The sequence below is a fragment of the Mytilus edulis genome, chromosome 7 (genome assembly GCF_963676685.1).
Source record: "Mytilus edulis chromosome 7, xbMytEdul2.2, whole genome shotgun sequence".
NCBI lineage: Eukaryota > Metazoa > Mollusca > Bivalvia > Mytilida > Mytilidae > Mytilus > Mytilus edulis.
In genome coordinates, this window is record NC_092350.1 from 63,325,656 (window position 1) to 63,353,440 (window position 27,785).

The 27,785-nt window shown below is 31.5% G+C and overlaps 1 long non-coding RNA gene across 1 annotated transcript; it reads right to left on the reverse strand.

Annotated features, from left to right (window-relative positions):
• On the reverse strand, positions 1-27,785 carry LOC139481972 (uncharacterized). The gene is made up of 4 exons (XR_011654738.1): positions 27,624-27,785; positions 9,871-9,979; positions 9,146-9,184; positions 1-890 (listed from the first exon to the last, which is right to left on the reverse strand). It is a non-coding gene; the product is annotated as an uncharacterized lncRNA (long non-coding RNA).

The window sequence follows — 27,785 nt, forward strand, 5'->3', positions numbered from 1 at the left end:
TTTTTTTTAGACCCTGTGTCTCTTTTACTTATGGTTTACCAGTTAGAATTACATTTTTCTTATTTAAAATACAAAAGGGGAAATAACTCTTATATGGAGTATCCGGACATCTTTAAAGTCACATTCTAAATCCGGATTTCTTTTTTCTCTCAATCGATTTATGAATTTCAAACAGCGGTATACTACTGTTGAATTTATTCTTAACACCTTCAAATCCAAACTTTTAATTTAGAAGAACCGGTTCTGCTTTTTGAACTTTGCATCTTACATATTTCCCCAATTGATTAACATTTATGACTAAATAAATCGTCATCTAAATCTATAACACATACTATACAAAAGTAACTACTTGACTAATAGAAATATGTTTCTTTGTGATTAAGTCAATGTAATGAACAGTTTTAATTAAATACGTTGAATGTCGAGATTCCATTATTACAACTGTAAGTTATAAACAAACAATTATATATAGTCAAACATCATTCGATAGACTTCAGCAGAGGTGGAAGGAGTTGTCCAACCGCAGTTATCAACGCTCCAAAGATTGATTTGAAAAATTTAAAAATCGCTCTGCAAAATCTTGTCCATAATCGTGCAGTACCAAACTCGAATTTGATTTCATTTCTCAAAATATTAATGATAAGATGCTCCTTTCCCTCATTTATTTTGAACTTGAATGGTTCATCATTATCTCCAACGAATATCGATATTCGAACATTTGTTTCACCGTCTAGAGCTTTATAGATGTCGCTTCGGAGTTCTCGTAACTTCGTTTTAGCTTCATATGGAAAACATGGATTTTCTCTCAGTACAATCTGAATAGCCTCATGTGCCTCGTTTACAGTTCTGAAATCGGGAAATCGGTTTCGATCGTTTCCGTTTACAGTTACCTAAATACATTTAAAAAAAGATTAAATAATGCTGTTATAGAATTTGGTTCAATGTTATTTAAATATATTGTTTTAGGTTTGATATCTTTATTGTTTTGTTTTTATTAGTAATGGATGTCTTTTATTTTGTTCCATGAATTTCCAAAGTCATTTCGCCATAAAAAAAAGTTTCGCCAGAATGAAAAGAACAACATTGTGGGATCGTGTTTTTACCCTCGTGTATCAATATTTCTATCAAGTGGAGACTTTTTGTTTATTTTTCATATGATGAAATCATATTGCTCTTTATTCTAGCTCTTATATAGGTTATATCTATTATCGATTACTACCACACATCTTGAGTACAAACAATGCATTGTCACATCTAATCAAATTAGATAGCTGCAATTGACAATGTCGAGTTTTCCGTATTTAATTGTTAAAACTCCTGTTTTTTTAATGGTACGTGCATTCAAATATTATGTCAATAATAATGAAGATCTTTAAAGTTTAAAACCGATTTTATTTTTGTTTTACTTTTATGAACATGATGAAGGCGGCAACATAACATACAATTATAACAAGACAAACACACTTTTTTTTCTATTTTAATCGAATTAATCACTGTCTAACGTTAACATGGTTAATGTGTTCCAAACATATATTATTATTTCGGCATTGAGCACAACAAAAGTCACTTGATGATACTTTATAAAATGGTCTTTATACTGGAAACATGGGACTTTTTCATTTGTTTCATATCATTACCATGGTATAACCATACAATGTTAGCTTTATTTTAAATGTATTGTATATACATTTTGCTCGTTATCTAAAATGAAAATATGCTTGCTCGGTGTGTTGAATATTTGTATGTGTCAGTTTGTTCTATTACATATAAATTCACTCAAAACTATCAGTTCAACGGGAAAAACTGTATCAATAGCCAAACCAATACAAACAATATCATAATAGCTTTAAATCCTTAGCCAATAATGATACTGTAAAAAGCAACAACATGTGTGAAATACGAAACGCATTTATAGAGGAATTACCATTTTCTTAATCGTCGCCTTAATGCTCAACGTGGTTATTGTGAGAAAAATTTTGGCCGTCGTTTATCGTATAATTTAAGTTGTTACACTGACGAGGTCAAAATGAAACAGTTCATAATGCAAAACAGTCTTATTGTTGTTATTGGTATAATTTTATTTATTAAAATAAAATGATTTGTTACAGGATAAAAATAATGATTGTGAAAATGTTATTTTTTTTTAATAAAAACAAATAATTTCTTATGTCTGCATGGATGAACAGTCTTGAAATATTAGACACTTAATCTGCCGTAATTAATTAATGTTAAAATATAACATGTTTTATTACACGGTAGGTATAGTGTCCGGCTAAGATCGTGGTTTTTCGAGTGATTCGGTCCGTTTTTTTCGAGTGTAGTTCGGGTTTTTTCGAGTGAAAAATGTGCGCTAAGGTCAATTAACTGCTAATTCGTAATTATAATAGTTTTTTCATGACTATCCAACAATCGTCCGGGTTTTTTATCAAATGGTCCGGGTTTTTTCAACGAAAATTGTGACAAAAAAAAATATTCTTGACTTGAAATTTTTTTTCTCAAGTTTATAACTGTTATATCAAGTAAAGGACAATATCATATCTTCCCAGCAATCACAAAACCATATTACTACGGTAATCAAAATTAACCTTTCAATCAGTAATATTCTGTTCGGAAAATATTCTACCATAACTTAGAAATTATTGGAACTTTTGTAAAAAGGTCTTTAGAACATATTGCAAGGGACTCATAATATTTTCAACTGCATGCATTTTATGGTAATTCTTTTGTTGTCACAGCTAATAATATTTTTCGTGGTGAACCAAACGTGTTTATATGGGACGTATTATGGTATACCGTTGTCTGTCCGTCTTCAGCAAGTCGGGCAATATTTCAAACACGTTGTAACCAATTTACATTAATTTTCGGAGAATTGTTTATATCTATTAAGGTATCCTCCTTTTTTGGATTTTATTATTTTAGATTTTATGTTTCCCAGTTATTGAATTTAAAAAAAAAAACTAGAGGCTCTAAAGAGCCTGAGTCGCTCACATTGGTTTATATCCTGCAACATATATTAAACAAAGGTCACTCTGAACATTGAAGACAAGAATAGAATTCATGACACAATTCTGTTTTGGTGATAGTGACTTGCTTGTAGTTCTTACTTTACTGAATATTCTGGCTGTTTACAGTTATCTTTATCTATGATAAACTTGGTCAAGTAGATTCAGAGGAAATAATTTTTGTAAAAGTGAACGGACGACGAAGATTGACAGCGACGAACGCCAAGTGATGGGAAAGTCTCACTTGACCTTTGTTTGACCAGATACCGTATTCGGCCATGTATAGTACGCATTTATGTATAGTCCGCACCCCCTTTCCATCCCCTTAAAATCGAGAAAAAAAGTTTTTTTACAATTTTTTTTTTTTTTTTTTTTTTTTAATAAAAGCCTAGTTCAGTGTAAAAATCCATTGAAAGGGACCTATTCTCCATGTATTTTATAAAAAAAAAAAAATGTTTTATTTATTTCATGAAATAATGAAATGGTAGAGCTTTTCATCAGGTAATTTATATTAAATAATTTTATAAAAGTAGTTATTAATCAAAAGATCCCTGTTAAAATCAACATTTGTCTAAGTATCTCCAAGCTGATATATAATATAACAAAAATAATTTGAATATTATGGAACAAAAGAAAAAAGAGATCAAACATTTCTCTAAATTAATTAGCTGCAATCAAAATGTTTAAACTATTTAATCTTTTATAATCTTTTCATTGATCATGTTGTTTTTTTGCCTGGGATTATAATATTTAACACCTGTCAAAACTTGACATCATTATTTAATTGCTACACACCCATACTTAATCCTTAATTACCCCTCTTGATTACCTTTGCAGGATGTCACACCTTTACTTTGAATAATCTATTTTGAAGAGAAAAGTTAAAAAAGAATAAAAGAATAAGAATTAAATGAAATAAATATAATAAACGTCTCCAATATACATTATTAATGCAGAAAAAACGAAATTAAAAAAAAAAAAAAAAAAAAATTTTTTTATAAAATTTCAAAAACCGTCTATAGTTGTGTATAATCCGCACCCCTTGTACAAACTACATATTTAAGGAAAAAAAGTGCGGACTATACATGCCCAAATACGGGTAAGCTAAAAAGGGGTGATTTTACAGTTTTACAGACAATATTTTTAAAGTGCTTTTAGAAGTTTTCGCCAAACTTTGGTGACTGGTTTACATAAATTAAGGTAACCTCCCTTTAAGTTTTTCATAAATTTTTGATACGACATTGAGAAGTTACATGTAGTTATAGGTTTCATAACAAGTGAGACGGATATCGCTTGATATCAACTCTAGTAATTAAATTTCAATATAATACGGTGAGTTTATTCTATTTGAATTAAATAACGAGAGTTGATATCAAACGGTATCTCATTCTCACAAGTTGTTAAACCTATTTGTCTTAATATACTCTCATTGTGTAGAATAAAAAAAAATACGCGAATCCTAGGTGTAGTATTTTTCACACGTAATATACATCGTCGTAACCTTTGAAGGTCAGCAATGACCTAACGAATAGCCTATGAGATGCCGTAATATCATTGATTATGGATAAGCAAATCAAATTAACGCAAATTTTCGTATCATACTCTGTGCAGTGTGATACGAGAAATATATATGCATGCAAGATACATAAAAAGTCGCAATCAAAAGAGAATGAAATGTGTACTTTGAAAAAAACGCTACGGGCGTAGCATGCGCTCATGGCGTCGCTGTTTACCAAACAAAGCAGTAAGAAACCGACATGACAGCAGAGACGAGTTAGAAAATGCTATTTAATAAAAATTATTCTAACGAAAGAAGACTGCCCCCTGCATCATAGAAAACAAAAAAACATCACACACTAAATCCGACCCGTTTTTTTTTCCAATTTACAATTAAATGTTAATGTAAAATTATATAGACAGTTAACAATGAAATGAATAGTTTATCAGCTAAACACACTATATGTACGCACGTCTCGTTCCAAATTGTCTATGCTTACACTAGAATGTTGTCATCACGAATATATATAATAGACATGTTATTTATAAGAAGTGACAAACATCAATATATACAAATGAACGATACTTGTCTATAAAGTGTAATCGTAGTACACCATTCAAACTGATAAATGCATTAGTTTTGTGTCTTAAAATAACATAATTTGAACTATTTTTTATTGTTTTTAAACGTATATACATGTACATTGATATTTATCATTTTTAGCAATAGGAATTTGTATAATCACTCGATAAAAAACGGACACACTAAAAAAAACCCGGACTGCTCTCGAAAAAACTCGAACACATAGAAATGAATTTAGTCTTGAACATGTTGAAATGTCGTTCTCAATGCAATAACAAAAAAAATGTAAAGTGTCTGTATATCTAAGGATATAAGGATTCCATTTATGCATTTCCATCGACATTTGGATTGGTATGTGTATACAATTGGCTTTATTCTGTTTTTTGGAATAAAAAAAAAGATGAATTTAGCATTAAAGCATTTTAATGCTAAATTCATCTTTTTTAACAAAAAATAATATCGGATTGATAATATTTTTTTTGTTTTTAATACTAGTACACCTTTTATTTTCTTGTATGTTAAACTCAAGCGTCTACATCACGCCTTGTCAGAAAGGAAGTCTGTTTGTTTACATTTTTGATCATAATCACTCGAAAAAAGTGGTCAAACTCGGAAAAGCCCCATCAATCCACTCGAAAAATCACGATCCTGGCCGGACACTATACCTACTGTGAATCATGTCAAAAATAAGAAAACTTTTGTAATTATGAAGTGTAAATTTCTGTGTGAATGACGCGTTTTAAGTGTCGATATTAAAGTCACTTGTATAAGTACATATAAGAAACCACTGTTTTCATCAAAGAAGGTGTGATAGATACTTCACCGAGAAAGCAATAAAACAACACAAATAACTAGAAAGTTGCATGTCAAACTCCAAATGCCTTAAGCAGATTAGTAGGTTCGCGTCAATATTGTCGAAAAGTTTTTAATATTTTTGAACGTGTTAATTCTCGGCAACAAAGCGGGACGTGGGTTCGAACCCTGTCGTGGACAAAACAAAACACTGAACGTGGTATTTGCTACGTCACCTTTGAGCACGCAACATCAAAAAGTAAAGGAAAAGACTTGTCCTCTCTTACTCAGAATGAAATATCCGTGTAGAGTGACATATCAAACGGCGGATTTAGGGTGCTTCAGTACATCTTAGGGGAGCTACTTTTATTGTTAATGACGATTTTCTAATTGTTCCACTCAAAATGTTGTTCCCTTCCCTTCTTAAAATCATGTAACCGCATTGAATGTCTTTCTACGGAGTGTTGTCTTGTGAAGATTAACGTGAAAAATCCGGTAACGGTGTCGGTCATCTGCATAGCAAGGTTGTAGATTCATATCATTTCATAGATAAAGAAATATTTGGTATGAGTGCCAATGAGTCATTTTGCCACCCAAGTCACAATTGATACAAGTAAACCATTATAGGTCAAAGTACGGTCTTCAATACGGAGCCTTGTGTCACATCGAACAGCTAGATTTAAAAGGCTCCTGAAATGACTAGTGTCAAACCATTCAAACATGAAAACCAACGGTCTAGTCTATATGATAAACGAGAAAAAGAAACACTTATGAACCAAATCAACAAACGACAACTACTAAACATCAGCTTACTGAATTAGGACAGGTGCAAACATTTGCAGCGGGTAAAAACGTTTTCAAAGGTACCAGCCTACACTCTTATCTGGAACAATAGTGTAATATCATAACATAGAAAGACACAATATTAAATATCAATTGAAATGGCTAAACTCAATCAAAAGATCTATTAACACAAGTGAACATGCGCTGAACGAATAAATTTGATCAATGATACAATGTTAATACAAAATTAATAAAATGAGTAGTGAATAATAAAGTTACACTATCAAACTGCTGTGAAATGTTAATCAATTTCAGATAAAACAACAATAACCGTGAAAAAAAAAATCCGCCATTTCAAATAATATAAAAAGGTAAATGAAAATAATTTTGTTGTTAGGTATACAGTTTAAATGAAGAAAGGAAATATTTTTACAAAATAAATTAAATAATTTTGAGGTTCATCGGACGAAGACATGAAAATTTATAGTAATATCAAAGCTGGTATATATACCAGATATAACCCTAAGTAAGTAAACATTGAAATTTAAAAAAAACAACATTACAAATAGTATAAAAGCTCAAATTAACAAGAAAGTACGATTTCAAAGTACTCGCAGTTACTGACAGCTAATTAAAAGCCAAACACAATTAATTATAAATAAATCATTCCAGGGATTTATAATTTTAAAATCATGGGCAGTTAAAGAAGATATACCTAGTGCAATGCCAAACATATATGTATCGGAAGGCCGACGCACATTTACCAGTTAACCTCTTTATGGATGAAAATGAAAATGGGTGTGTCTTTATACATCCCGTTTGAAAAGAAAACAAATTAAGTTATGTGGAATACACAAAATTCGGTGAAAGTTAAGAATGAGTAGGCATATAATGAAATATTTTGTGAACAACATTACATTAAACAAATCTTCTAATTTCTACTACACAATAATATCTGCTAATTTCTTGGTAAAATCATATGATTGATATCTTATTTTGAACTAAGATTGTTTTTTTAAATTTTAAATGGATGATATATAAATTCCACAATTGCAACAAGTGTGTTACGATATTTCTTTACTCGAGTCAGTTAAATCTTTTTAATTAATTAAAATTCAACTGTTGAGAGTGAAGAGATATTGTAATACACGAGTTATAGTGGTGGAATCTGTTTCTCTAATGATTTGTATCCCTCCTGTTCGAAAATTTGAAGAACGTTGTGTACTTTATATGTGACGTCATCAGGCATGGTCACCTTTTTCAGGACGTCACAATAGGAAAATTCAGAAGAAAACAAGAAAATTTAACGTTACAATCAAATTTAGACCAATCATTTGCCGAGAACATATTTTCACTAGTGAAAAGAAATAGCTTTCTTACGCAAGCCACACACAACAAAAGATGTAAAATAGTTCCATGTATTGTGAAACAATTCCATATATGATTTCTCATCTGATGCGTTGAGTTCTTTTACTTTGTTTTTTAAAGTGTATAGAACAGTCGGTTCACCCTTGTTTTCGTTGACCAGGAAGTGATTAATTCCGTTGCCGCTAGAGATTTTGAAAGCATTATCCGTTAAATCATACACCGTTACTGTGGCATTTTCCCAGATGTGTGTAACCATATGGGTTTGAATATAGTCAATAGTGGCTTGGAACAATTTTCGCAATCCCGCTTTCCTGTCATCTACATCCGCTCCTTCATTTCCTATATACTTAATGATTAACCTACCGAGAACGCGTTTATTGATGACTTCTACAGATACAGATTCGTCGAGATGTTTTTTCCAATCTGACTTAACAATTTCTGCAATGTCGTCTTCCGTGTATACAATCAAAGTATTTTGTGGGGTTCCACTTATAACATGGAAAGACATATTCCCGTCGACCATACAAATTCTTGTATTATCCCAGTCTATGTCTTCACTCTTGTCGTTAATTGCATTCGAAATTAATTCTAAGCACTGTTGAGCAATATGTTTTTTAAAAAAAATATCTAATTTAATCATTAGTTTTGTCAGCGTTTCAATGTCAATTGTCTTCACCTTTTCCACTTGCTTATTCTGTAAAAAGGATTTGTCATATTATAATTTAAGTATTCAATAATAAACTCATCGTACATAAAAGACCTAAACCAGTAAATTAAAAATGTCAACAATATTCTTATTATAGTGTAACATTGCAGTGTCCTCAACCTATTTTTTTGACATGGTCATATTTATAAATTAACATTTCACCTAACTTTGAATTGTTCAAAACATTCAGAATTTTCTACCGCAAGGAACACATTATCTAAGCTGTATTTCGCAAAACCTTCCTTAAATTTTGAGCCTTCAATGCTTTTCAATTATGTACTTGATTTTGCCTTTTACTTAAACAAGCATCACTGACATTCTGTAGACGAATTTCGCGTTTGACGTACAACATTATAAGCCTGTTATATTTGATGAGTTTGTAGAAATTGTTTAACTGCCCATAAATATTCTTACCATTGTTTTGCTTCTTTGCCAAACTCAGACGAGCGTAGTCTAAAAGTGAAAAAATAAAATATATAGAATATATTGAGATCTCCAGGGCAGGATATTTTATTGGAACAAGTGAATACAATGAATGTATGTTTCCTTGCTTTTTAAATTAAAAGTGAATAAAAGTAGAAATGGAGAATTGCTTTACGAGATAACAACGCGACAAAATCAGAGAACCGGCGAAGACCATCAATAACTCTGCAGTACAGCAATAAAATTCCCTAGCCGGGGGTGGGTTTCAGGTGGTACATAATTACAAATGTATACTGTTTCAGTTAAAATTGATTTCACTCTAAACTCCAAACATATCAATAAACTAAAAGAAAAAAAAAACATACAAGTTTAACAAAGTCCTGGTCTGAGACAGGCGCAAAGATTCATCTGGATTCAACATGTTTCCGATATATCTCAACCTTCTCCCTGTACCTTTAGCTAATTAATAACACATAAAAAAGCAGCAATACGTGTTGAAAAATTTATGCAAAAAGGTTCGACACGTCAATCGATTATCTATTAACATTTTACAATAAGTGTTATGCGTAGCACCTACAAATCGATCACATACTCACATTTATCAATATACAGATATGTGTATTGAATTCACACAATAAAAATGATGAACACCGGTAATTACATGTATCCACAACTAGCAATTCTTTAAATGTTAGTTATCTTAAGTATGTAATTACCTGCTTCTCTGTTCTTTTAAATGTAAAACCACTATAACACCGTAGTTTATTTACTTCATGTATTATGTATAACTCACAGCGTTTTAAGTTTCACATAAAATAAAATGTCCTATATTGAAAAAAAAAACCATGTTTTAAGGTTTTAACCATGACATAAAAAACATAAATAGATATGAGTAAACATTATACTGCACAAATCAACATCATTGTTTTACATCCTTGTCTGTTTTAAACATTTTACCCTCATTTCTTATAAACGTGTTAGAATAGTTTGATATGAATATTGAATAATTCATGGATACGTAATAGAGCAGAATTACCTGAGCATTTTCATGTGTATTTTTTTTGCTTTTTCTTACCAAATTACTACACAAGAAAAAATATGAGACCTTGATTTGATGAAACATTTAGGCTACCCTATATCTTGATGATTGCTTGAATAAGTTTCTCATTTGAATGTTTATATATTTTTAATAAAACTTACGATGATTGTATTGACCACCAATTTTGATAGATACATAAACTGCAGTAAAATGTATACCGCCTTCAGTCAGTCTATCGTGAAAAATTATTGTGAATAATAAGTAACGGTGGTCAAGATTGGATCGTTACAGACCTGTGACAGGACCATGACGGATTCCCCACCGAAATGACACAAATTCTGAACTTAGTGAGTTATTATGGCAACTTTCGAAAAAAGCTTTCTTTCAAAATTCTTCAACATTGTGATCTGTATCTCAGAACAAGTCTAGTTTCAAAAGTATACGGTTCTTACAAAAAAAATAACTGGAAATAGGTCATCGCAATTTCAAACACACAAATATAAACAAACATTGTTATCATTTATATTTTGAATGCATTTACTACGTTTCTCGTACAAATCTCGTATATATTATATCAAACAAAGACGCCAGCAAACTCATTATTGTAGTTTTAAAAGATGCAGTAAGTATAGTCAAGCGTAATGAAATAAACTTTCTAAATGAAATAAAATGAATTAGATTACAGTATTAAATTACTTTTGTTTACTGGACCATCTGACACACTATATATAACTTTCGATAAATCATGTGTCGACGTTTGCGTTTTTTACGAGTTAATGCATTTTGTTTAAAAGTTGTACCGTAATATTAATAAACTTGAATGACAACAGCTTTTTCACAGAGTACTAAGTCGAATTACACGTTATTGCATTCAAGATCCTTTACCAGATCTTTCACGACCAAATCGCAATGATTGACCACATAATTAGTCTTTCAGCATTGGCTTCCTCGATATGTCTAGTAATCCCGTCATGTGATCGAATAAGTTAATCATGATATTTTAGATTATCTATAATTATAAAAGGTGCACTGTTCACTGTCTTTTCGTATTACTGTTAAGTGTAAAGTTATTTAGGTAAAATAAGATCAGATATCTACTGGTCATCTTCTAAATAGCATGTACAACATATTTGATATAAAACGAAAATTGCCTTGTTGCATATAGTACCATATTATAGGTCAAGGATTTAAGTTGAACAAGAGTGTCTTGACTTCAGGACATTATCAGTTTATGAATTATATGTTGCACATGGTGTAAGGTTTGAAACACTTTCTGATTGGATATTTCAACTTATTGGATGACTATGCACACAAACTCAAATTATGTGTTTATATCACATTAAACAATTAAAAGTCTAAAAGGCCTATATCTGTACTCGACTGTTCTGATTTTTACTCGACCAGTCTGAATATTCTGCAGTTCACTTCATATTACTCGTTCCCAATCTTAACCATACTTGACTATACTGGTTTGTACCTGAACCTTATCTTAGCCGTTGAAAAGCAGTCTGAACTGTTACTCCACCAGTCGGAAACAGTCGTTATCCTTTCTGGACCCGTACTCGACCAGTTCTCGAACATTTGTTCAGTGTGAACCATACTCGACCGGTGTAGCCCATACTTGCCCAATAACTTCTTCTTTTATTTTTAATTTTAACTCTTTATAACACTATCTTTGTAACTGATAATACAACAGCCACAATAAAGTAGAGATATGTTTACAATAATAAGAAATTCTAAAAATTGTTCTTTTAATCAGATTTAAACTATCAATACAAATCTCTTGCTTGGGACGAACTTATTTAAAAGAGAACACCTGGTCACATAGTTAAACATTCTAATTAGCATCATTTGACAATGCAGCAACATGTAAAACTAAAGTCGAACGATTTTTCAATCCACTAGAAAAAAATACACATAGGCAAAAGGATTTCGTGTTACCTGTAAAACACACACACCAGCACACTGAGGTAACTAAACCTGTTGAAGAGCCATGTCTGAAATTTTGACGAAAAATGATAAATCATGCAATCTGAATGTTAACTGAAACTTTGGAACACAATGTCTTTTTCAAAAGGATATGAAGAATTGATATGGTAGTTCTATAATATAAAAGTATTGGTGTTACAAAACAAGGGTGTCATTTTTGAAATGATTTAAATTGCTTCATATACAATTTAAAAAAGGGTTCATCTTGTTCATAACTAAACTCGAGTGACACAATAAACATAGAATGTAGGAGAGAAGTTATAGTCAAGAGAGATCTACAGATAGCTATAAAAACCAGGTCTAATCAACAGTTTTCGACACAAGAATATGTATGTACTTAGTTAGGATGTCCACAGTTGTTGTTTTTTTCATTCGTTTGATATGTTTGAGCTTTTGATTTTGGCTTTAAAAAAAAAAAAATCCGATTTGAATTTTTCTTCGAATTTTTTATTAATTCACTTTTTACGGACGATGAGATTTAGCATTTCAATTATCAGAAGCAACAAGCCCTCTGTCCAATAGTATGACGTTTTACTTATACATGTATTAATGGATACGCCACGTTCCTACATGTTTATACTAAAGATACTAGTCGCCTACTTATCATCTGGTCTCCTAATTTGTGTTTGTGTTCTGTTACAATTTTTGCAATATGACTGAGTGTGAATTCCAATATCAATTGATTAAACATGTTAAAGGAATGCGAAAAATGTTATTTTTATTATGAACCCGATCGCGATTCCTTTTTGAGTGTCCTCTCATTTTTTTTTTAATTTTTGAACATTGCTTTGAATTCTATTTTGTTTCAAATTTTGCTTTGCTGTTGTTTCTGTATATGTCAGATGCTAATCTCGCCTATATGCCTCTTGAGAAGAATACATGCTTGGGTAAATTCACACTCAAGGATCTATGCACATCTTCGTTCTTGTTTGTTGCGTTGTAAATCTTAATACTATTAATCATATCTTCACTAAGCTTATTTTATAGATCTCTTGCAATACAGTCCTTGGATGGTGTAAACTTCGAACTAACACCATACACCATAACGCCATACCCCATACCCCATTACACCATACAACTTGTTCTATTACACCATACACCTTACACTTTACACCATACACCATTCCCCATTCTATCTACACGATCCGAAATTACCCATAATGCAATTAAATTTTAAATATTAAGATTTTTATTATGTTTATGCTTACAATCCGAAAAAATGAAATAAAAAAAAACTTCGTTTGCAACCAATGAAAGGTCATACACTATCATTCACACCATTCCCGATCGCACTTTTCACAATCACACCATTCCTCATACACCATTACACCATTCCCTTTACACCATACACCATAGCACCATACACCTTACACCATTGCACCATATGCCATACACCATTACACCATACACGTTGTTTTGGGAAGTTTACACCATCCAAGGGCTGTAACAACTCACTTTGTCGTCCATTTGTTGGATAGTGAGATTATAAAACAAAGATATTTGGAGCAAGTTCATCTGCTGTAGCTCTCATCACTTGCACTTACCACTCAGTGATGTGTACACATGGAGCAGTCACCATCATAACTCCTGATTGTTCCATGCAGAGTCTTAGGTAATTTTTACATACGTCATTTGTATTTCTGTTCGAATAATGCATAATAAATGCCTAACTCTTTATCATTCGGCAAAAATTGCAAAAAATCGATACAAAATGTCCTTTTTTCAAGTTTATTTATGAAAATAGTATCAACAGAGCATTAAAATACAATGTTAGAAATAACATCTCTAAGAAAAAGAACCCTGCATGGTCTATCTATGTGAGAAACAGCATTTTTTATAGCCAAACATGCTATGTGGGTGATTTGGGTCAAAATTGCTATTTTCGAGCTTTCTGGGTAAACACGTAGCTAAACTGTGCAACTGAGGTGCATACACACTCTAATTCCTACAATCATATGAAAGACAGAAAAACAAAAGTCTTGCCGCTTCAGTATCCATAGTTATCGATTTGTAATAGATTATCTTAACATGTATGTCTCTATTATTCTATAAACGACTATAAACAAAAGACAGACAATTAACTTTGTCACAAAGAAAAAAGCATTTTCATTTTGAAATTATAATTAAATTAAAGTCAGGTCAAGTTATATAATATTGGTATTGTTTTTTTTAAACCGTACATTCATCCTTGCGGGATGCGAACCCGGATCACTTGATAACTAGCCTCAGATGCATCCCCTCAGCTACTGAACCAGACGGTCAAAATTGATTAAATTCATACTTATTTTCAATGTTATTTGTAATATTTATTCTTATGTTGACTTTTCACATACATATATATAATTATAACAAGATATTCAGAAAAACGAAAACACTTTACATCTTTAAAAGAACACACAATGTGGGATGGTCTGTAAACAAGAGGGAGGGTAGAGGGGGGAAAGGCGGGGGGGGGGGGGGTAATTATGATTTTAATTCAAAAACAAGTAACACACAAGTAGTAAGAAATGCATTTTATTTACACTATTTGGCCTCTGGAACAACAATAAGCACGTTTTTACTGGTATGGGCCGAAATTCTAAGAAATAGTTGCTAAAAAATTACTAACATGTTGACAATGTTCACTGTTTTTTATTCGTTTTTTTGTAGAAATTGATAAAAAAAAAATAACTCAATTAACCTTCATTTTATAAAGCTCAATACAAACCTGTAAGAAAAAGATCCATAACGGACCGAATTTTGCGGTTTATAGCAACCAAACACAATATTTTCATAATTCGGGATTAACACAATTCTAAAGTTTTTTCTATTAAATTTTAGCTGATTTTTTTTAAAAGATGATAGCTTAATTGCTTTATTCAACCAGAAAGATCAACCCAAAAATACACAACTGTCATTTTAACGTGTAGCGGAAACTCACAGGTTTCATTTAAGCCCTTGGTGAAATCTGTTGATAGTCAAATGGCAAAGAACTTAAGGGTTGAATCCAAATTTTACGCAAAAATGTGCTTATGACCCGAATTTGGGTCATAGGAACGGTAAAGAGATAATTGACGTTTAATTGACGTTTAACTCTTTACCATTCGGCAAAAATTAGTGCAATTTTTGCCGAATGGTCGAGGAACGATCAAATTTCAATCAATGATAACTTTCTCATTACTGTTAGTAGACTTATCAACTAAGACTTTTTATAGAAAATAATTTTTCAGTAGTATTAATGACCGGTTTCTAAAAAAACTATATCATCTTTGAGCACGTGATAATCAGTCCAATGTCACGTGACGACGAAAAAACTCAGAAAATTGTAAAATTTCGATTCAAAATGTCCTTTCTTGAAGTTTATTTATGAAAATAGTATCGACAGAGCATTCAAATACAATGTTAGAAATAACATCTCTAAGAAAACGAACCCTGCATGGTCTATTTATGTGAGAAACAGCAATTTTTATAGCCAAACATGCTATGTTGGTGATTGGGGTCAAAATTGCTATTTTCGAGCTTTCTGGGTAAAAACATAGCTAAACTGTGCAATTGTTAATATCAATGCTAGTATTTTTAAAACATTCTAGAAATTTAAGCTCCATAGAAATGTGATCATTTGACGATATTTCCTATCAAAAGAGCCACCATGTTGAATTGCTGCAATCAATAAATATGCAATAGAACAGAAACAAATACCTGAACAATTCATTCAATAAAATATTATACAAATTTCGAGGTCTGCGTAACTGAAAAACCTTCAGCTTTAGCGTTCTCATTTGTATGACAAGTTTTGAAGTGACTAAAATAAAGGCAACAGTAGTATACTGCTGTTCGAAAGACCTGAATCGAAATGAGCTAAAAGCATTTCCAGACTTTCGCGGAATTTTATTTTATTTTGATTTTGTTAATTTCTCCGAGCTCTTGTGCGTACATTCTTGTTGTTGGGCATCCAAATAAGAATGAACACTCGGATTTTTTATTCAATTGCAATTTTTTAAACAATAAAATCGGCATAGCGTTTGCAAAACGTTCAGATGAATGTGGATTTACGTGGAAGATATATTGTAAGATCAGTCAGATCAGTGTTGGTATTCAGTCAGATCAACTGCTTAACTAATCTATTCTCTTTTGTTTGTTTTAACCAGCTGGACTCACAACGTATTCGTCGTGATTTCACATGTATTAGTTGTGGTTGGCGTGGTTTCTACTATTTACGTTTCCAAACCAATGTTTGTTTTATGTCAAACTGTAACCCGTTCTAAGAATTGTCAAGAAGTTTAAAAGAAACCAAAAGTATCTTTAACCAAAGTAACAGTTTTGAAATTGATTTTGGGAAAAACAAAAAAAAACTATCTTACTCAAATATCAGAACTCGGTTTTAAATGCGTTATGTGTGTGATTACACCTAGAAAATTTCTGATTACACGTTGCATTTCTGTAAATATAGCCAATGAAATATCCCATAGGAACTACCTATGCGGCTAAAACGATGACACTTTTACTATGAAGTTTCGTGAAAAATTATATCCTAGAATAGAAAGTTGATATGCACTACTATTTGATTTAAAGGTCAAAACATAGGGTTGTGAGAATATTTTCAACATTTATATGCCCTGAACTTGTTAGTTTAAACTTATACTAAAATTATGTACTACCCCTACATTTACTTTTTTCCTAATTCAGAATTCATTTTTCACCCCAATAGTATGTTTTAATACTGGAAACAATCTCAAGCTATGTCTCTATATGAGATGAAACATAGAGGTCATATCTGGAAACCAGTTTGTCTACATGTCAAATTATCTATGAAAATTAAATATCTCCTCCAAAGAGGCTTTGTTTGGGAAACAGCTGTATTTACAAAGTGCAACCTACAGAAAACAATTTGCAACAGAAAAAGTTTTGAACATATAATTTGGTTAGATCTAGTTCCGTGTAATACGGATAGTTTAAACAAATTGTATCAAATTCGAATACAAAATTGTGTTCCAATATTGCTGTCATTTGTATTATAAAATACATCTCGATTTAAAGCATAAACGGATGTTTTCATAATAAAGTGAAAAAATTATTAGTTTTTGTTACTGCGGTCAAATATTTCTGTTATATCAGCCAGTCTGAAATATCAAAACTACTGATTTGTTGTGATGCGTGAATATTATGGATAAAAAGAGGAATTGCTTGCACTTTAAATTTGATGCTGACAACATATATTGTCATCGTGTTCCAATATTGCTGTCATGGCTGTCGTTTGCTTTATACAGTCAGTCTTGACAAAAAGGAATTTACTGGTTAAATTTAGAATCGTATAATGTTAAATAATGAAGTACAAATATGGTCAGTTTTGTGTCATGCAGTCAAACATTTTTGTTACACCAAACTGAGATATTAAAAATACTAATTGTTTGTGAAGCGTCTATATTTTGAATAAAAAGAGGAATTGCTGGTATTCTAAATTGATGCAGATAAAATTATGTAGCCTTCTTGTTCTAATAGTGTTGTTTTTTGTAATATGCAATATATCCTGGCATGAGGAAACATTGATTTATGATGTAGTGATCTAAATGTACATTATAAATTGCAAATATGGTCAGTTTTGATTGATGAGGCCAACCTTTTTGTTTTGTTTCACAAGCTAGTCTGAGATGAAAACTACTGATTGTACACTTTTAAACGATAGAGAAAAAAGAGCACAAATGAATTTTAGCCGACCATACAAATTATAAATATTAGTAACTTCATACCAATAATTCTTTTACATTATTTTTGTACATTTACAAGCTAAGTTTTATGTGTACCTAATTTTCAACTGAATTTAAATCCGTTTTGTTAAGATGCAGGAACAAACGTATATAAGAAATAGTTTATAACTAGATAACTAGATGTAGAACGGTCCTGATTTCAAGTAGGATAAGTGTTGAGCAGACCAGGTTGGACCGGAGTGATCAAAATCAAAGATAGCGTATTACAAGACTGGATTATAAGTTAACTTATAATAGTAGCAGATCTGTATCAAGTTAAGTTCTTTGTAGTCATAAAACTAAGTCTGGTATTCAAGTTAATTTATTATGGTCCTAGGAATTGTCAGAGCAGTCCTAAATACTGTCGCAAGTTCACGTTGACCAGTAACAATCACTGGTTAGCAAGTGTACTTGCTGTACAGGTTTGAACTGCACCCATTTGAAGTAAGGCATAGGTTGACATACACATATACATACAACTATTTAAAATATGAATGTTTTCTGTGTTTTGAAGTCGAAGAGACCCAACCTAGACATTTTGACAAAATCCCAAACCGACCAAAGCTAGGTATTGTTGATATTTTGCCAAACCTCGAAGAGTCAATAGATAAAGATTTTGATAATTAAAAAAAGCTTGATCATTGTTCACTTAGAATTATAAAAACTAAAACAAGTATTCAATTCATACATGTTAGTTGTTAATTGAAATGTATTATTATATTATATATTGGTATGTCAATGCATGCATTACACGATTTAAGTCCATACCAATAATACAAATACTTGAAATGGGATCGGGTTTTTTATATACTAGTATATATATTTGGTGACAACTTGAGTGGTGATTAAAATTTGCTGGAAGTGTCAATAGAAAATAAATGTATCATCTAAAATATAAGTATTCTTCCGACACTGGAAACTTTAACTATATCCAACTTTTAATTTTACACACAATTATGGAAATTGGGAGAACTAATAGATTCATTTTTTTTTACAAAACTGACTGCATGATGAATTGCCAGTCGAATCAATTATGGATTATACGGCTGGACAGTTTTGGAACAGTTAGATATAAAAAAAAATATAACTATTCAATTATTATTATAAACACGTCGGTAAGAAGAAATAAAAAAAAGATTAAATTCCTGACTTGTAGAATCCTTGGGGACAGACTGAGATTATGTTAAATAATAACCAAATTAAAAAATGTCATGTTAAAACTGACCGTTGGGTGAGATCTATTTCCATATATTACGAACAGAAACGTATAGATATAAAATAAGGTATAAATATGCATATATTTTATATAATTTATCTAAATAACGCTCATTAATGTTAGATCTGTAAATTTGCGGAAGCAAATGTTTGGATCTTCTTTTGGCGGGATTCAAACTCATGCTTCTGGGATATAGTGGCACAGAATTGCCTTGCACTTTGCACAGAGCGCTAGCACATTCGACCACATAGATTGGATAAAAATCAGAATTTTCGTTGGCCGGATGTTACCTTTCCTAGTCCGTATTTATCGCGTCGTAACACAGTACATGATATGTAAGGCATGAATATGGAATATCGTATAGCGGTTTCATTTTCGGGGTGTACATTTTTCCTTATTTTCCTAGAACGAGCAAAATCGCAAAAATGAATTCCGCCAACTTAAAAGAACACATGCAAAGGTATTAATATTTTTTTCAATACGTCACATTAATTACCACCAAAAGATTTAGTATACCTTATTCAATGAAAGTCGCGAAATTTTACATCTGCAAACATAACCCACTATGCGGTATTACAGCTTAGCTAAAGTATCTACCGTAAAGGTTCTTACAAATTAATGTAGTATGCAGTCACAGAAATAATTATATTATAATAACGTCTGAAACAGTGACAACTCTACGACAGATTTTATCCATCGGATCACAAATGATGGTGTACAAAACTGAAAATAACAGCTCAGCAACGTTATTTTAATGATGGCTAATATTTTGAAGTTAGTTTTTTATCTGAAAACAAAGTTTCATAAATTATTTTATGTTATCTGTTTTATTTCAAGTCTTGAATTAGTCGGATTAGAAGTTAAAATATTCACTGACTCGGAGAGTCACAATAGAATGCAAAAGATTTAGACATAGTTTCTTATCTACTATTATCGAATTCGGGACAGTTGGTTTTTCCAACTTTGCAAAATACAGCCCTGCAACGAATACATTTGCGCTGACGGTACCGATGTGACGGAATCGTGCTGAGACATGTTAAGTTTGAAGTGTCAGCCTAGTTACAGCTCTAGTAAATTTGGGGGCATTTTAAATGACAATTTAGCATAGGCATTCGAAGCCTATTGTATTTTATTTACCATTACGATTACTCAGAGACGCTTTTTATATCCGAACAAGGTTATCAGAAGAGCAATTTTTAATAAACAAAGAGTAATATTTTAACAGGAAACCGAATAGTCGTTTATGATTTTGGTATTTGATACTCGGTACTACCGAGCGATACTTGAATATTCGAGTACTCGTTGACATCCCTAGTACAAAGTTCAAAAAACAGGAACGTATGGCATAACTTCAATATTAACGGAATGTGCTGCATATTTTAAATACAATGTATATGTATATGTTTCAAATTTCTAAGAGTTTAAACTGATACTTAAGTTATGCACTACTTCATGTCTTCCTCAGAATTCAGTTTTGCTGCTTTCAATGTGTATTTAAACTAGAGAAAGATATATATATAATATTTTTGTTTGCTTTGGAGATTCCGTATTTCGTCGAGTGGTCGAAATTCAAATGGGGACTAACTGTGCACCACATACTGCGGACCTGTTTCAGTATCGTTATGAGTAACAATTCATAATTAAAGTCAGCAGAGACCAATCAAAACAACATCTGATACAAACATTTAACAATTCTTATAAATATTTGGATGATATTTTGGCTCTCAATAATGACGACTTCAGTATGTATAATAAATTTATCCTGTTGATCTAATTTAAATAAAGCTAATGCTAACAATCAACACTATCCTTTCCTCGATCCTGGTATCTATATCATTGTCGGGAAACTTAATACCAAAATTTATGATTAATGAGATGATTTTTCATTTCCTATCGTTATTTATCCATGTTTAGGTGGTGACGTTTCCTTGACGCCATCTTATTGTGTTTATATATATCAACTTGTACGATACGCTCGTGTATGTAACAACCTATTACATTTTAGCCAGAGAAATGTATGTATTACTGACATATTATTACACCACGGTTTTCGATATCACAAACTCGTCAAAACATTTACTAAATTTTATCATCGGTACAAGGGCATCATTCGTAAATATAATTCAACTTGCAGACATATTATACGGTCAGGTATTTCACATCCAATTTTTAATTGTTATATTCTTTACAAAGCACAAATACGTCGAAATTCATCTCAAAAGCTAACATAACCTTTTAAAAGACTTATTACGAAGGGATATAATTACGATATTGTTGCAGGTCATTAAATATTGCATATTTTGGCTTTAATATTGTTTCACTCGCAGGGTCTTTCCATTTGAAATAAACACATTTATTCTAAAACCAGTTGTTTGCATGTATATAAACACATTTATTCTAAAACCAGTTGTTTGCATGTATATAAACACATTTATTATAAAACCAGTTGTTTGCATGTATATAAACACATTTATTCTAAAACCAGTTGTTTGCATGATACGGGTTATGTGCTTCGTATATTTTATGACGGTATAATACCAAACCCCTAACGGAGGAGATTGTGCTTGATATTCATATGATGAGAACATAATCTTTCAATCAGTCTGGAGCTAAAATGTCAGTAACTGCTAGTAGTCCCTTGTTAATTTATGTATCATTGTCATTTTGTTTAGTTTCTTTTGAACTGAGTTTTACTATGCGTATTGTTGTTTTTTTTTTTTTTTTTTTTTTTTTAAATTGACTAGAATTATAGGCTGAGGGTTGAGATCTCAAAAACATGTTTAACCCCGTCGCATTTTTACTTAGTAAACATTTTTGTTAAGGGGCCAGCTGAAGTACGCATCTGGGTTAGGTAATTTCTTGCTCCATTGAAGACCCATTGATGGCCTTCGGCTGTTATCTGCTCTTTGGTGGGGTTGTTGTCTCTTTGACACATTCCCCATTTCCATTCTCAATTTTTATATACACGAAAGTTCAAATTCTGACTGATATAACAATGGCAGCTACATTTTATATACGTAAGAACATAAAATGCACAGTTATAAGTTTGCTAAAAGTTATAACAATATTGATAAATAAAGACACTGTTTTAGTCGATTTTAGTCTCTGATGCATGATTTTTTATTATTTATTGGTTTTGGCTTTTAACTAGCTGTCAGTAACTGACTCTCAAATCGTATTTTCTTGTTAATTCGACCTGTTGATACTGTTTACAATGCTTTTTTGTTATTTTTTATTTATATGGATCTTGTCTGTACACCAGCTTTCATTATTTGTAATATCTTCAATTTTTCACGTTCAACATTTGTATAAATTTCAAGATTATAAAAAAAACGGTTTTTTTCCAAAGTGAACATTGATTGGTTAAATATTTCTCAGTCATGTCCTGTGTTTGAATTTGTTTGTTAGCTTTTTGGTCATGAATGGTTGTCTCTAATATTTAATTAACTGTGCATTTGTATTCAGATATCGCAGATCAAATTTATTCGTTCATTGTTTAATCATACGTTTTTTGATTGAGTTAAGTCTGCCAATTGATATTTTATCGTATGTTTTTCTTTGTTGTGATGTTATGCTATTGTTTCAGAAAAAGGGAGAAGGTTTGGATCCATTAAAACGTTTAATCCCGCTGCAAATGTTTGCACCTGTCCTAAGTCAGGAATCTGATGTACAGTAGTTGTCGTTTGTTTATGTAATATATACGTGTTTCTCGTTTCTCGTTTTGTTTATATAGATTAGACCGTTGGTTTTCCCGTTTGAATGGTTTTACACTAGTAATTTTGGGGCCCTTAATAGCTTGTTGTTCGGTGTGAGCCAAGGCTCCGTGTTGAAGGCCGTACTTTAACCTATAATGGTTTACTTTTTAAATTGTTATTTGTATGGAGAGTTGTCTCATTGGCACTCACACCACATCTTCCTATATCTACTAAATGTAATCCACAAATCTCATACACATTTGTTCGCACTAAATATTCCTGAAATGTTTGTAACTGAAATTTAAAAAGACAACAATTTATGAAACAGGTTGAATAAGTGTAAATTTTAACAAAGACTAAAAATAAATGTATGTGCATTTTTTATGTTACAATTTAAATGTGTTTCACATAATTCAAATTCCATATTTTGATCTATTTTTTTGCAAATGAAAAGAACCTCAAAGCAACAAAAAAAATAAAACAAAATAAAACAAAATTTATCGTAAATAACCGTACATTCTGTAATATAGCCAGTATTCAAAATATATATATTTAATATAAAAAAAGACATTCCGCAACGTTTTGTTACTTATTTAAAAAAATACATACTAACACTTATATAAATGGCGTGACTTTGATCAAACAGTGTGTGTGAATCTGATATGTTGTTTAACGTAATGGATATGACTATGTTCTTCACAAGTCGTATCAATTTTACTTTAAACAGTAATTACACCAGTCAACATAAAACTAATAAAAAAAAACTTAATACCAAATGTGTTATTATCGTCTCGACATTTGTTAGCTTCTGTTTTAAGTACGAATGTAAGGTGATGTGGGTTATAAAGGTATGAGATAGTCAACAAATGACATATACCCACTGTTGATTTACACAAATTTGCATGAATTTTAGATAGACAACATCTAGCTAAAATGTTACTTTTTTAGTCAATATAAAACTATAAAGACAAAATAACAGATGTATAGATTGCCGTGAACATTTTCAAAAACTGACGTTATATATTTGACAGGGGGGAATTTAGTAAGTTTACGTAAATTTAAAGAAACGAATCCATGATAAAGGTTTTTATTCCAGTATTCATTCCTGTAATAATTACGACCATGAAGTTAGTTCCCGTCAGAATGACATGAAAGCCATATCCTTGTTCGAGGGACCTAATGGTATATACCAAACGATCAATTGTGTCATTAGAACAAAAGTTGGTACACGCAAACATTATTGATTTAAAATACTACTATATGATACCACTTGATTTTCGCAGATAAAATTTTAGCGTTCAGTCCTTTTCAACTGCCTCGCCGTAATCTATTTTCGTTATGTTTTGACATTGATAACGGTAATAATTCTATTTTTGGTACTCGTAAGATTCATTGAATTAGTCGATCGAGAAATGTGTTTAGTTAACATTGTTCGTACCTTTTCTAAAAACAGTAATTTCACTTATAACATTTTTTAGTAATTCCGCATCAACAAAACTTAGTTGTGTAGGTACCGCGTTTTCAATTACTTTATCAAACATGTATCTGCGAAAAATCTTGAGCTAAATTAGACACGAATCATATATACAATAAATTATAGTTTAAGGGTCCGTGTATATTTGCGTCCATTCGTTTTTCGTCTTGAAATATCTCTCAAAATAAAAAAATACGAGTGTTTCAGTTTTTCGTTTTTGATTTCTTAAAAAAAAATAATTGAAAGTTTTTTAATTTTTCGATTTTGATTTCTTGAAAATCAAAATGAAAAACAAAATTAACGAATTAGAAATTAAGCATTGTTGTTATCAGAGGAACACGGAAGTTTGTGTTTTTGACGATTGCCATGTTTGGAAGGATAATCAATAGCGGTTGTTGCTGACTGTTTACTAACCTTTTATGCCTGTTATTCCTTTTGGGTGTGGGAGAAGTCGAGATTGTAGTTTCGTTATGAACCAATGAACTTTTACTATTTTCAGGGCATCATAGATGCAAGTTGAAGATAGAAGTAATCAAATGCGAATGGAAATTGGATATGTGTCAAAGACACAACAACCCGATCAACGAGTAAAAAGACAGTCAAGTCAACCAATGGGTCTTCAACGCAGCAAGAAAATTCCCGCGGCATCCGAAGCCATGTTTCGGCAGTCTCCTAAACAAACATGTGTACTAGCCTGAGGTACTAGCTTAGTGATATTGGAGGCCATGCTAAACTCCAAAACATGTACATGAACTAAAATATACATCTATACAAGATAAACAGGACAGATGCTCCTTACTTTGGACAGGCGCTAAAATGCGGCTGGGTTGAACATAATTTGTGAGATCACCACCCTCCCCCTATTCCCCTAGCCATTGAAGAAATATTTTGAAAAAAAAGATGTGATGCCTTTGTCTTATTATTATTATTATTATTATTATTATTAATTACAGTGCTTATATAGCGCTTATCTAAATAAATATTTTATAGAGTCTTGTAGCGGTTTTTTTACTCGTGTGCACGGTTAAGAATAGGAATCAAGAAACGATCGAGTTTGGTAAAGTCGAATATAGATCAGGTTTTGATTTATTGAAAGTGGTAGTAGTCAGTGATCAAGAAGCATTGTTTCAGTAAATCTAGAAAACAGATAAAACACAGAATGACATTGAGCTGCAAGCGTTTGGATGTAACTATTTATAAAGTAAAACTCAATCTTACCGATAATTGACCAGTAAAATATGTAGGACAAAAAGTCACCAGACAAAAAGTAACGGATAAAAAGTGACAATATAGTTCTGAGATTAGTTTTTTTTTAAAAAGAAAACACTTTATTACAAAAACTAAATGGGGGATGTGTCCATGAACCACATCCAGATAACGCCCCCGCTTGCATAAAACGTGATAAAGGCCCATACATCAAAAACATTAAAAGTGACGCTATGAAAGTGTGTTCTTGGTGTGAGTTTTGTGGCAGTCATCATTTTCAAACTTCATAACATTTGGTTGAGGCAAACTTGAGTTAGAGAAAGGAAACCAAAACTTCAGCAATTTTTCATATTTGTAAAAGGCATAACTCTAGAACGGTGAAATTATTTAGACCAAATTTCAAAGTTGATATGTGTTTTGTGGTAATTAGCATTGCATGTGTATAAGTTTCATAGCTTTTGAGTTAAGGCAAACTAAAGTTAAAGAACGGATACAATTTTTTGGACGTACGGACGTATTTAGTACATTTCTACGTATATGTACGGACGGACAAGGATAAAAATTAATGCCTTCTCCGCAACGGCGTGACTGATTGTAAGTGTGACTGTCCTATAAAATTTGTGACTTCCGGTCCGTTTACCTTAAAAATTTGTATGATGACCTATATTGATCTCTATACTATCATTTTCCGACGAATATCTAGTGCATGGATTCTTCCTCTTGATCCCCATTCGAATTTTATTGACTTTCAAAAGTTGTCGCATAGAAAGTTGATTCAGTGTCAAGCAAGATAAACCACACGAGCATTTTCGTTAAACAAGTGAAATCAGTCTACTGGTGGCTTCATCTGTGTTGATTGAGTCTGATCGACAATATGAACCTTTAAGTTACTTTGTTAACCCGATACTTAAACATTTAACTTCAATTTTGTTACTCGATGTTTGACTTCTTTAATATCGATTAGAACTCGATGATGAGCTTTCTTTATTATGAAACCTGTCTAGACTACATTTTTAGATTTGTTGTGGCAGGAAAATTTCTAAAAATTATTAAGCCCAATTCCTGAACGGTTTCAGCCATAACCAACCATCCCTCTGTTGTGTGAATATTTGTTATACAATTTTATAGCTATCAATACACTAATGTACTCAAGTTATTGTCCGAAAACCAGAAAAAAAAGTTGTTTCCCCTCCCCTTTATTGCCCATAATTCCTGAACAATTTGAACCATGATCACAAAAGTCAATCATCCAACTTCCCTTTTGTGTTATGGAAACATGTGGTACGAATTCAGATAGGTCCATTCAATAATACAGAATTAATTGTCTGGAATCTAGAAAATGCTCATTTTTACAATTTGTTGGTCCCTAATTCCACAAAACAGAAGGAAAACATTTTATGACGTTAAACGACTTTTTTTTTATAAATAGAGCAATATACAGAAATTCAATGCAAATGTCGATTCTTTGCTTGCATAGTGAAATCAAAAACGAAAAAAAAAACCAAAATGATTTTCATTTTGGTTTTTGAAAAATCAAAAACAAAAAATGAAAATACTTCCGTTTTCCGATTTGGTTTTTGAGAAATAAAAAATAAAAATGAAAAACACTTTTCATTTTTTTTTTTTTAAATATCAAAATCGAAAAATCAAAACTCTCTCGTTTTTTTATTTTTTTTTATTTTGATATTTCAATACGAAATACGAATGGACGCAAATATACACGGACCTCTTAGCCCTACATAACCACGTGTTAACCGATGGAGAATGTACGTCATGAAGTTGTTTAAAATCTAGATATATGGATGTTTGTAGCTTTCAGATTTGAATTGGCGACTTGGCTATTGGCATTATCATTCTTTACGACTTACAAAATAGCTGATTTGAAAGTTACATTATCGTATCACCATGATTCATTGTGCACTGTACAGAAACACAAGATAAAGATCTAGGGGAAGATAAAATATTTGCTAATGTAAATTTGAGGATTTTCCATTGTCTGACTAAATTTGAGACAAATTATACATCTAGGTCAATGATATTTTTGTTACTTTAATAATGATTTGACATTACAACTTGGTTCACACTATCAAATGATATGTATTGATAGCATATAAGATAAAAACTTACCTTAATTTTCAATTTCATCGTCGATGACGAGGATGTCTACATTACTATTATGTTGTAATGCCAAAAGTCAAAACTACGAGGTATCTAAACGTAACTTAGAATTAATCACGTATCAGAAACCCTCCGATCGTTTACAATCTTGTAAAGGCATTCGTAAAATTA